We start from the raw sequence: 10,207 nt of genomic DNA on the forward strand, positions 1-10,207 counted from the left end.
CTTGCGGTTAGATCGCAGACTGCTTTGCTAGCAATGAGGGAGGCTCCGTGGCCGTGGGACCCTCCTGGCCAGGTGTGGGTATAATCTCCTGGTGTGCCTGTTTGCTTAAAGCGCAGTATTAGGGTGGGAATTACCTGATTTTCCAGGTGTTGTGTGTCTCAGTTCCCCTGGCTAGGAAAAGGGATTCCCTTCCCCCTTGCGCTTCCCAGGTGAGGCAATGCCTCGCCCTGCTTCAGCTCTCGCTGGTCGGGCTGCAGCAGCTCACCAGCACCTATTGTCCAGCACTCCCCAGTTAGATGACCCCAGTACCTCAGTTGAAAATGCAGAAATCACCGGTCTTCTGTGTCGCTTGCGCTGGGAGTTGGAGACTGAAGCTGTTCCTATTCGGCCATCTTGCTCCGCCCCAGAAATTACTAATTTAATCATACTATTTTGGGTAGGGGGGAAGAAGCTTTTTCCTCATATTTCAAAAATATCTAAAATCAGAAATTTTAAAAGTTTTAAGAAAGAGACATGCTGCTACAAACAAACCACTACTTCAAAAAATAATTCCCTCTATATAGTAAGCCCTCACTTAATGTTGCTGATAGAGGTTTTTGGAAACTGGGACTTGAAGCACATATAACAAAATCAATTTTTTCCTCATCAACTTCTTAACAAAACGACATGATTCAAGGACTTGCTGTATGTCATTTCACTTTAAGTTGCAGTTTCCAAGAACCTACTGATATTAGGTAAGAACTCACCATAATTGCCACAACAGAATACCTGTGTAAGAGTTGAACATGAGTAAATGTAAGTGTGTGTGTATTGATATGATTCTGCTTTCGAAAGAAAATTCATTATACCAAAAAGAACATCAGGAAGATCATGGATAATGACAGAGAATAAATATCCACACTGTAATGAGAAGAATCCCTGATGAAAGAACAAAAAAATTAGAGTAAGAGCAAAAATCAAAGACAAAAGAAATTCAACTTTCTTAAGCTGGAAAGATCAAAAGCGTTTATATATCCCAGGGAAAAACGAGACAAGGATGTTCACACCTACCCACCCTAGAATTTGTTTTTAATTACCAGCATAACCAAAATATACAGGTAATATACAGGTGCAAAAGCAGAAACAAAGATCAGGATGACCCCAAACTTTTCTCTGACACGCTAATTGCCAGAAAAAGTAGAGCAATGCCTGTGGAGTTTTATGAGAATATTATTTAACAGTCATCTAAATTATTATTCATGTATAAAGGCAACAAAAAGTCAATCTCAGTTTGCGGGAAAACTCAAAAAACACATAACCCAAACATCTTTTTTGAAAAATTTACTGAAGGTGTAGAACTGCCAATGGAAAGATAAATCCAAAGCAAGAGACTGCTAGTCAAGAAAAGGCTGAAGAAGTGCCCAGCAGGAAGCACACAAGGGATTCTAGACCACTTGGAGGCATCTTCTCACAGGCTGTTCTGTTGTTCTCCTCTCTAGAAAGATTTGTAGTCAAAGGTGCTTGGCACGCAGAGAAACAAAAGAAATCCATAGAAAACCTGTTCAAAATTTTAGATCCAAATGTCTTCAAAGTTTAATAGTGCATGAGCTTAATGTAGAAATCCATGTCTAGTTAAATCTTCCAACAAGGGCAAGGGAAAATGTTATTTTCAGACATGCAGGAACACAAATGGTTTATTATGTACACATCCAGGAACCGTCTTTCAATATTAAAAAAAAGAAAAAAGAAAGGAATTCACAAAAGAAGCCAAGACTGTGGACCTAACCTAGAAACCAAGTGGAGAAAAAAAAATCCTAAAATGTAGCTTTGCAGTCTTAAAAGTGTTCAAATTAGAATAAGAGCCAGAGAGCTCCAAGAAGAATCCCTTTGTGGAAAAAAAAAAATAGATGTGATTAATACCAATTATAAGGTTTTAGTGATAGTTATATCACTAAAACCTTATAATTGGTATTAATCACATCTATTTTTTCACATTTATCTTTCTGTGTCAAGAAAAAAACGTACTTAAAATTTCAAGAAAATAAACAAAACTATATACAATGTAAAGGTCCAAATATGAAGCAGACTAAATGTAATATGATTTGGTGCAGTTACAGAATAATAAGAAAAGAGTGTCCATTTGGCATAACACTTGAAATATTTCCCACTGAGCAGTACAGACTTAGTAATTTGTAAGGCAACGTTTTCTTCTCTGCAGTTCCAAATACACTTCTTGATTATTCCGTGAAAATATAAATAAATATACGTACACACACATATATATAATTATAATACTGGAAACATTAATTATGGTGCTAAGGTTTTGGAATCAATCTATACAGTATAGAAGGCAATTATTTTTATAGAACATATTGTAAATATCCTAAAACCCTGTCAGTATAAAATGGCATACAAAGCAGAAGATAAAAGATGAACTGCGGAGGGACTGGGTGAAAGAAAGTGAACGGGGTGCAGATTTTCCCCTCTTGCATAATTGGTAGTCCGAGAATACTGCTAAAAGTTGGTGAATAAAGAAAAAAGTTCAAATTGCAAAGTAACCAATAGAAAAAATTGTAATATTAGTTTAAAAAATTGATGAAATTAAAATCACATGCATAGTGAAAACTGAGTGCTGAAAGGAGACAAATACATGGGTAGAGGAAGCTAAATCCAGCTTTTAAAATGTAGGGACAGTGGATGTTTTCGAAGATACCGACATCAAGAAACGGAGATACAGATATGTTATTTAGAATCATGGTGCTTTAAACAAACCAGCAACTTTTAAAATAACTTCTGATTCTGGAAGGTTCTAGACACATTTTATCTTTTCCTTTTACATGTTTACGTAGTGCTGGGACTTTTTCTACACACTATATTACTTTCAGACATCCTAGAATGATACTTGCTAAATGTTTTGAATCCTTCTGGTCATAAAGAAAAAATTTTCTTGAGTTCACTGATATTTACAGGATTCCAGATATTTATAGGATTCCAGGTTTTCAGTCTAAACCTTAGTACTAATTTTACCTGCATCTCCTTGAGTGATGATTTGAGTATGAAAAGTCTTCATTTTTCTTCTCCTCTTAAGCTGCATCAATATGACACAAAACCAATTAAATCCGTGTGAGGGAAAAAATGCACTCAAATACATCAGGTCATAAGTGCTGACTGGCTGTATAGTTTTTCATTAGTTTCAATATCATATAACTTTGACTTAAGATTTTCTATAAAATATGAACACTGCTGGTTCTTTGCTTACCTGAGTTGTGACAATAAAAATCACACATTGTGTTACTCAATGAAACATTCTAGAAGATAGCTGCTATCATATAGCTTTTATATACCTTTCTTATTCTTCCTCATAACTTGCTTTGCAATAATAAAAATAAATTTTATCTCCACTATTGCAAAGCAAGTTGTGAGGAAGAATAAGAAAGGTATATAAATTTGGGCAAATCTCAAAATATCTTTGAGTCATAGCATCTTCATCAATAAAATAAGAATGACAAAAACTATGTCTACTGTACTAGTTTGTTGGATAATAAATGTCTTGGTGCTTTGTAAGATATTTTGAAATAGAAGTAATTATTGTAAATTATGAAGAAGTTGACAAAGTCTCCAGCAGAAAGCAGACAATGGTTTTCATGGGCATTTCAGGACAGCCTTCTTTACAGGCTAGTCAAAGAAGGGATTTGTGGTTGAAATAGCTTGTCACATAGAGAAGCAAAAGAATCCATCTTTATTCTCTCAAAACTTCTTAGCTATAGATTGCACCTCCTTATCACAAGCCCGTACCTTCTACAAATCATACTAACTCTTGCACCTACTTCCAAAATCCTCCAGTATCTGTTCCAATCCATCAACACACCCTTGTTTCCATAGCTATCCCGGAAGAGCAAATCAGAAGCAATTTCTTCTTGAATTCTCCACTCTGGGCACCACCTGCACAGAGCTGGCTCACCTCTGCTTACAGGTGAGCCTTTCCAGGCCCAGGACTCCTGTCCTATCCTCCTTTCAGTAAAATCTCACCCCCATTTCAGGGCCTGCTGAAACTTCAGACATCACTGTCTCCCATACCTCTACTTAAAGACAGCATCTAAATGGCATAATCATATTACATAAAGTATAGTCACAGATTCTAATTTAACTTTCAGTATTACCAAATATAATCCTATTGACTATTTCACACAGATATGTACTATATGCCCCAAATAACCTGTACTTTTTAGGAGAATTTTTTTAGGGAAAAGAGGAGACTACAATGCCGTTTTAAGAAAGTATTTGTAATACAGTATTAATGAAAAAGCAGGATAAAATAACTTATTCACACTGTGCTATTGACTACATAAAATATGCATCGAAAGATAACAAATACAACAAAGTCAAAATGATGCCTGAATGGAAGGATTACGAATTATTATAATTTTCTCTGTAATCTAAAATTTTCATTAGAGTATATACTATTCTTACAATCAGGAAAAAATATTTAATCAAATTTCTGTCTTCTAAAGTTATACTAGAATAAATGTAATAAATGATGACTTTTTTAAATACAGCTATCAAATTCTTATGAAATTCACTGATGTATTTCCACAGATATTTATTGAGCTTTGTGCCAGGCACTTTGCTATTCTCTGCATTAATAGCAAAGAAGTAGCAGCTACCATGATATAATTATGAATTGTTTTGATTACTATATCACTTAATCTCTTCTCTGTAAGCACCATGAAGGCTAAGACTATGGCTTTGCTATAATGGACTATACGTGTGCTGTAAAGCAGATGTCTAAAAAGCTATCTGGGCCAGATGTGGTGCCTCACATCTATAATCCTAGTGCTTTGGAAGGCCAAAGTGGGAGGATCGCTTGAATGCAGGAGGATCGCTTGAACCCAGGAGTTTTGAGAACAGCCTGGGCAACATAGTGAGACCCTGTCTTTACCAAAGGAAAAAAACTATTAAACAGGCATGATGGTGAATGCCTGTAGTCCCAGCTACCTGGGCAGCAAGGCAGAAGGATTGCTTGAGCCCAAGTGCTCGAGGCTGTGGTGAGCTATGATTGTGCCATTGCACTCCAGCCTGGATGACAAAATGAGAACCCGTCTCTAGAGAAAAAAAAAAAGGCTATTGGAGCTATACTGAATATAAAATGCTGCTTTTCCCCTCAAATGAATATGCTTTGGAAACAGTTTTTAATAAGAGAGGACAGGATTTGCTCTCAGGGACCTGGGAAGTTTTTCCTAAAGAGTTAATGCTTCAGAATAGACTACAGGGAAAGCAGGCAAAGAAGAGAGACAAGCACAGTGGGCAGAGCATGTGCAAAAGCCCTGAAGCAGCAGGTGAGAGGCTGGAAGCAGCTAACTGTGGTACAACCAGGCAGTGAAGAGACACCTCTGAAGGAGGCTGGAAAGGGAGCAAAAGGCTAACTCCCCTCATCTTCTCTGTAAGTATTAACGGTCTACCACATGCCAGGTTCAGAGCTAGTCACTGGAGATACAACAATTAACACAGATAAAAACTACTAACAGAGCTTACTTACATTTTAATGAAGGTGGAGGGTAGAACAAAGACAATCACACAAATTAACACATATTGGCGCTACAGAGAAAAATAAACCAGGGTAAGAGGGACAGAGAGGGCCTGGATGAGTGTATGGCTATAATTTTGGGGGAGGTCTTGATGGTAAAACAATACTTGAGCAGAGACCTTGTAAGGTTTTCTATTCTTGCTGTAATAAACACAATACCCACTTATCTCATAGTACTACAGATCAGAAGTCCAATGGGCTTGGTTGGTTTCTCTGTTCAAGTCTCATGGGCTAAAATCAAGGTACTGGCAGGGCTGTGTGACTGCAGAGGTTCTAGGTGATAACAGATTCCTGCAATAAGATCCCTGCAGTTGTGAGACTGAGGCCCCCACTTTTTTTGCTGGCTGTTTCCGGCTCCTACAAGCCGCCTACATTCCTGGAATCATAAGCCCCTTTCTCCATCTTCAAGGCCAGTAACAGTTGCTCATGCCCCTCCCTTGTCACATTTCTCTAACCTACTCTTCTGCTTTCGCCTTCCACTTATAAGGACTCATGTGATTCCACTGGGCCCATCCGGATAAGCCAGGAAGATCTCCCTTATCTCAAGGTCCTTAACTTTAAACTGTTCCACAAAGTCCCTTCTGCATGTAAGGTAACATTTTCAGAGGTTCTGGGGATTATGGTGTGAACATTGTTGAAGATCCATTATTTCATTCACTACAGACCTGAATGGCAGGAGGGCAGGAGTCCTGAGTCTATCTGGGACGGGAGGAGGTTGGACCAGGCAGATGGAAGAGTGAATAGTCACAGATTCTAATTTAACTTTCAGCATTACCATTGTGTGCCAAGAGTGATCCAGAGAGAGAACAGTTAGAGGGAAGGTCTGAGTGGCAGTGGGAAGAGATGAGTGAAAGTAGAACCAACAGGATAAGCTGATGACTGGATGTGGAAAAATGTAAAAATACACGAAAATATTATGTAAAAGTACATAAAAACAAAAGGGAGAAAGTGAGAGAAGAATGAAATGTAATGGTGAGGTTTTTGGTCTGAGCAACTGCAAGGATGGTGATGCCACCATCACCTGGCTGGGGACGTCTATTATCAACTAGTTTGTGGTGGCAAGTAAGAGCTCAGCACTGGCCACACTAAGTTTGACATGCACATTAGACGGGATATGGAGATGCTTCCGAGGACTGAGTTGACAAGTCTGGTCTTAACTAGACATATAAATGTGGGTGTCATTAGAGTGTGAATGAAGACTGGATCTGATTCCCTAGAAACAGAAGTCAAATAGGGGCCTTTAGATCATATAGAGTTTACGGTTTTATCATTTCAGCAACGAGAAGATTTTGTTTCATTTTAAATGCCTTTCTCTTCCAAATTAAACTTTTCTAACTCCTATACCTGTCTTTCAGATGACATGGTTTTCAGGTCTTGCACTATACCTTCTAGAATAAAACACAGTCTGTCAATGTTCTCCCTAAGATGGTGAATCCAGGATTTAAGGAAATACTGGTATTCCCCAATTAATAAATGGATTGTGTTCCCAAAATCTCTTTTTCATATGGTTTAAAACTCAGCACAAATTTTCCCACAGAGGGCACCGCGAAGGGAGGAGCGGCAATATGGTGGCTTCGGGAGCTGGTGACCCTCTGGATGCTAAGCGTGGAGAGGCCCCGTTCGCTCAGGGTATCGACATGACTTGGGAGAAGCAGACACCCGAGCAACTGTATTCCATGCGGCGGGGGCAGCTTGCCCAGTGGTAGAAGGTCCTACCGTGGCGGCAGACCCGGAACATCGTGACCTGCCTAGGCATAGGGGCCCTGGTGTTAGCTATTTATGGTTACACCTTCTACTCGATTTCCCAGGAGCGTTTCCTAGATGAGCTAGAAGACGAGGCCAAAGCTGCCCCAGCCTGAGCTCTGGCAAGGGCGTCAGGATCCTAATCCGCATGGGTATTGATCATGTCCAACCTGCTGGAGCCCCTTCACATGGTGGATGATGACCCATGACCCTGTAGAAATTGAATCCTGCTCACAACATTGTTGGCCTTCTTACTAACCTTGGGCCATGATTGATCCCAAGAAACCAGGGACTTAAGCATTTGGCCACTGTCAAAAGAACAGAACTTTGCCCACTGCACACTTGCTGTGTACAATGACTGAGCCCTTTCTTGTAGTTTGTTTCCTTGAGAGGTGTGCGTGTGACCGTGGCTTTTCCCAATGTTTCTGACTTTGTGGTTTACCCCCTTCACCTTCCAGGGATGCGATTGTTACGAGGTTAGGTGGCAGCTCTGTGCAGTGTTTGCGCCTAAAGTGGGATAGATAGGGTGTCAAATTGAGAAAAATAAACTGAGTCATTCTCCTGGAAAAAAAAAAAATTCCCACAGAATCAGTATAAATGATAAAAGATAGGTTTAATGTCAGCCTACTAAAAACTTATTTAGTCCCAAATATGCACAAATTACAATACTGATATCATTAATTTAACCTATAAGATTTGCAGTATAACGCAGTGGTCAGGAGTTCTAGTTCTCGAGTCAAACTGCCTGGATTTGAATATTGTGTCTTCCACTGCTCTCTCTGGGCTCTGCTAATACTCTATGATTTGGAGCAAGTTGTTTAACCTGTACAAGCCTCAGTTTCCTCACCTATAGCATGGAGCTTATAATGACACCTATCACATAGATTTGTTGCAAGGATCAAATGTAATTATCCATGCAAATCATTAAAACACTATCTAGTATTTAGCAAGAATCCAAACAATGCTACCTATTCATATTATTAAAACCATTGCTACAACTGTTCCTTTATCAGTGCGGGGGAAGCTGTTGATAGATAGGGAAAATGATCATGAAGTAACAATGACCACATTCATACATCTCTATAGGAGAGAAGGTACTTCTCTCTCCATTACTAGAGGGGATTGACCCTATAATACATGCATACAATGGGCTGCTGCACTCACCTCTGTCAATGCTCATTCAGAGGCCTGGATTCCTGATGAGGCTTGATGAGCACAAGATCCAGTGGAACCCTGACCTCCCATGATTCTAGCTTAAGCTTCTGTATCTGCAACCTGCATTCACCTAAATGTTTTGGAAAACGTATCTCACTGTTGGCTAATGATGCCTTTGGAATCAAACAAAACCCCCAAGTCTTCCCCAACAGTTCTTAAACAGGCAATTTTCAGATCTGAGGTTAGGCTTTATAATGACCTGTTAAATATTGTCATGTTAATTTTGACTCTAATATTAGACAAGGCTGTTGAAACTTTGCTGGAAATCGATTGTCTTCCAAAACATGAACCAGTGTATTGCCAAGCTTTGTGTCATGTGTAAATCTGAAGTGCCTGCCCTCTGTGTCTTCTCCCAGGCCTGAGTTCTCACCCTACAACCTCCCTGCTGGTCTCCCTGCTTCACTCCTGCCCTGCAGCAATCTGTATTTCACAGCAGCCAAAGTGGCCCTTTTCAACCCTCTAGCAGATCCTTCCTCACTTCCTACTTCCCTCTCACTCACCCTGGTCCAGCCACACCAGTCTCCTCACCCACAACTATAATAGGCACATTTCCTCACTGCCACCTATAACAGGCTTTTGAATGCTTTTTCCTCTACCTAGAAAGCTTCTCCCTCATTCTGTTCAATTGTTGTTCCAGGTCACCTTTTCAGAGAGGTGTTATCTACCCACCTGATCTAAAACAGCAACTAGCTCCCATCATTCTCTATCCCCAGACCTGGCTTTATTTTTCTTCTGTGCATTTACCATGGTCTGGTGTGTGTGCACATAAACACACAAACATACACACACACACATAAACACACCATGCACATACAATGTTTGCTTGTTGGTTGGCTGTCTGTCTAATAAATTATAAGCTCCATAATGATAGGAACTTCATCTGTTTTGTTCACTGTTAACATCCTTACTGCCTTAAACATTACCTTGCAACACAGCAGGTTGAATCCATGAAAAATAAGGAAGGAGGAGAAGAAAAGGTGAGCAGGTAATTGACAGCTGGACAACAAATTGGGAAGAATATGTATAAACTTCAGTCCAGTTCAGTAATCTAATAGTGGAAAGGGTAAAATGAGTTATTTTTGTTAGAACAACCAATAAGTTAGACACAATAGAGGCAGACTGTGCAATATAAGATAGGGTTTCTTACAGAAAGGCAGTTGTAAATAGTCAAAGAAGACTGTACACGAGAGCCCGAAAGCTATGAAAATAAAGACCAAGGTCTGGCACAGTGGCTCACATCTCTAATCCCAGCAGTTTGGGAGGACAAAGCAGGAGGATCACTTGAGCCCAGGGTTTCAAGACCAGATGGGCAATATAGGGAGGCCTCATTTCTACAAATAATAATTTTTAAAAATTAGCTGGGTATAGTGGCACATGCCTGAGGTCCCAGCTACTTTGGAGTTCAAGGGAGCCCAGGGAGCTTGAGTCCAGGGGGTTCATCACTTGAGCCCAGGGGGTTGAGGCTGCAGTGAGCCATGATTATGCCACTTCACTCAGAAGGAAAGGAGAAGGGGGAGGGGGAGGAAGGAGGAGGAGAGAGAAAACGAAGAGGGAGGGAAGGGTGGGGGGAAGGAAATGGGAAGGTGGAAGAAGGATGGGAGGAGGATGGGAGGGGCAGGGGGAAGAATGGAGAAGCCGAGGAAAGGGGAAGGGAAGAAGGAGGGAAGGAGGAAAGAGAAGGGGAGG

At 40.1% G+C, this 10,207-nt stretch overlaps 1 protein-coding gene and 1 pseudogene across 4 annotated transcripts in view; one reads left to right on the forward strand and one right to left on the reverse strand.

Moving 5' to 3' along the window:
- SNX24 (sorting nexin 24) overlaps positions 1 to 10,207 on the reverse strand; it is a 189,237-nt gene that overhangs the window by 87,667 nt on the left and 91,363 nt on the right. The window contains exon 1 of one of the 3 annotated variants that reach the window (XM_017859743.1): positions 310 to 325. The exons of the other annotated variants lie outside the window; for them this stretch is intronic. The gene's annotated coding sequence lies outside the window, so the exon portion shown is untranslated. Of the gene's footprint in view, positions 1 to 309; positions 326 to 10,207 lie in introns of those variants that run through there. 3 annotated transcript variants of the gene reach the window in all.
- On the forward strand, positions 7,129 to 7,633 carry LOC108520387 (cytochrome c oxidase assembly factor 3 homolog, mitochondrial pseudogene; annotated as a pseudogene). The gene has a single exon (XR_001882898.1). The product of XR_001882898.1 is annotated as a cytochrome c oxidase assembly factor 3 homolog, mitochondrial pseudogene (transcript).

This window comes from Rhinopithecus bieti, unplaced genomic scaffold (genome assembly GCF_001698545.2).
Source record: "Rhinopithecus bieti isolate Rb0 unplaced genomic scaffold, ASM169854v2 scaffold_48739, whole genome shotgun sequence".
NCBI lineage: Eukaryota > Metazoa > Chordata > Mammalia > Primates > Cercopithecidae > Rhinopithecus > Rhinopithecus bieti.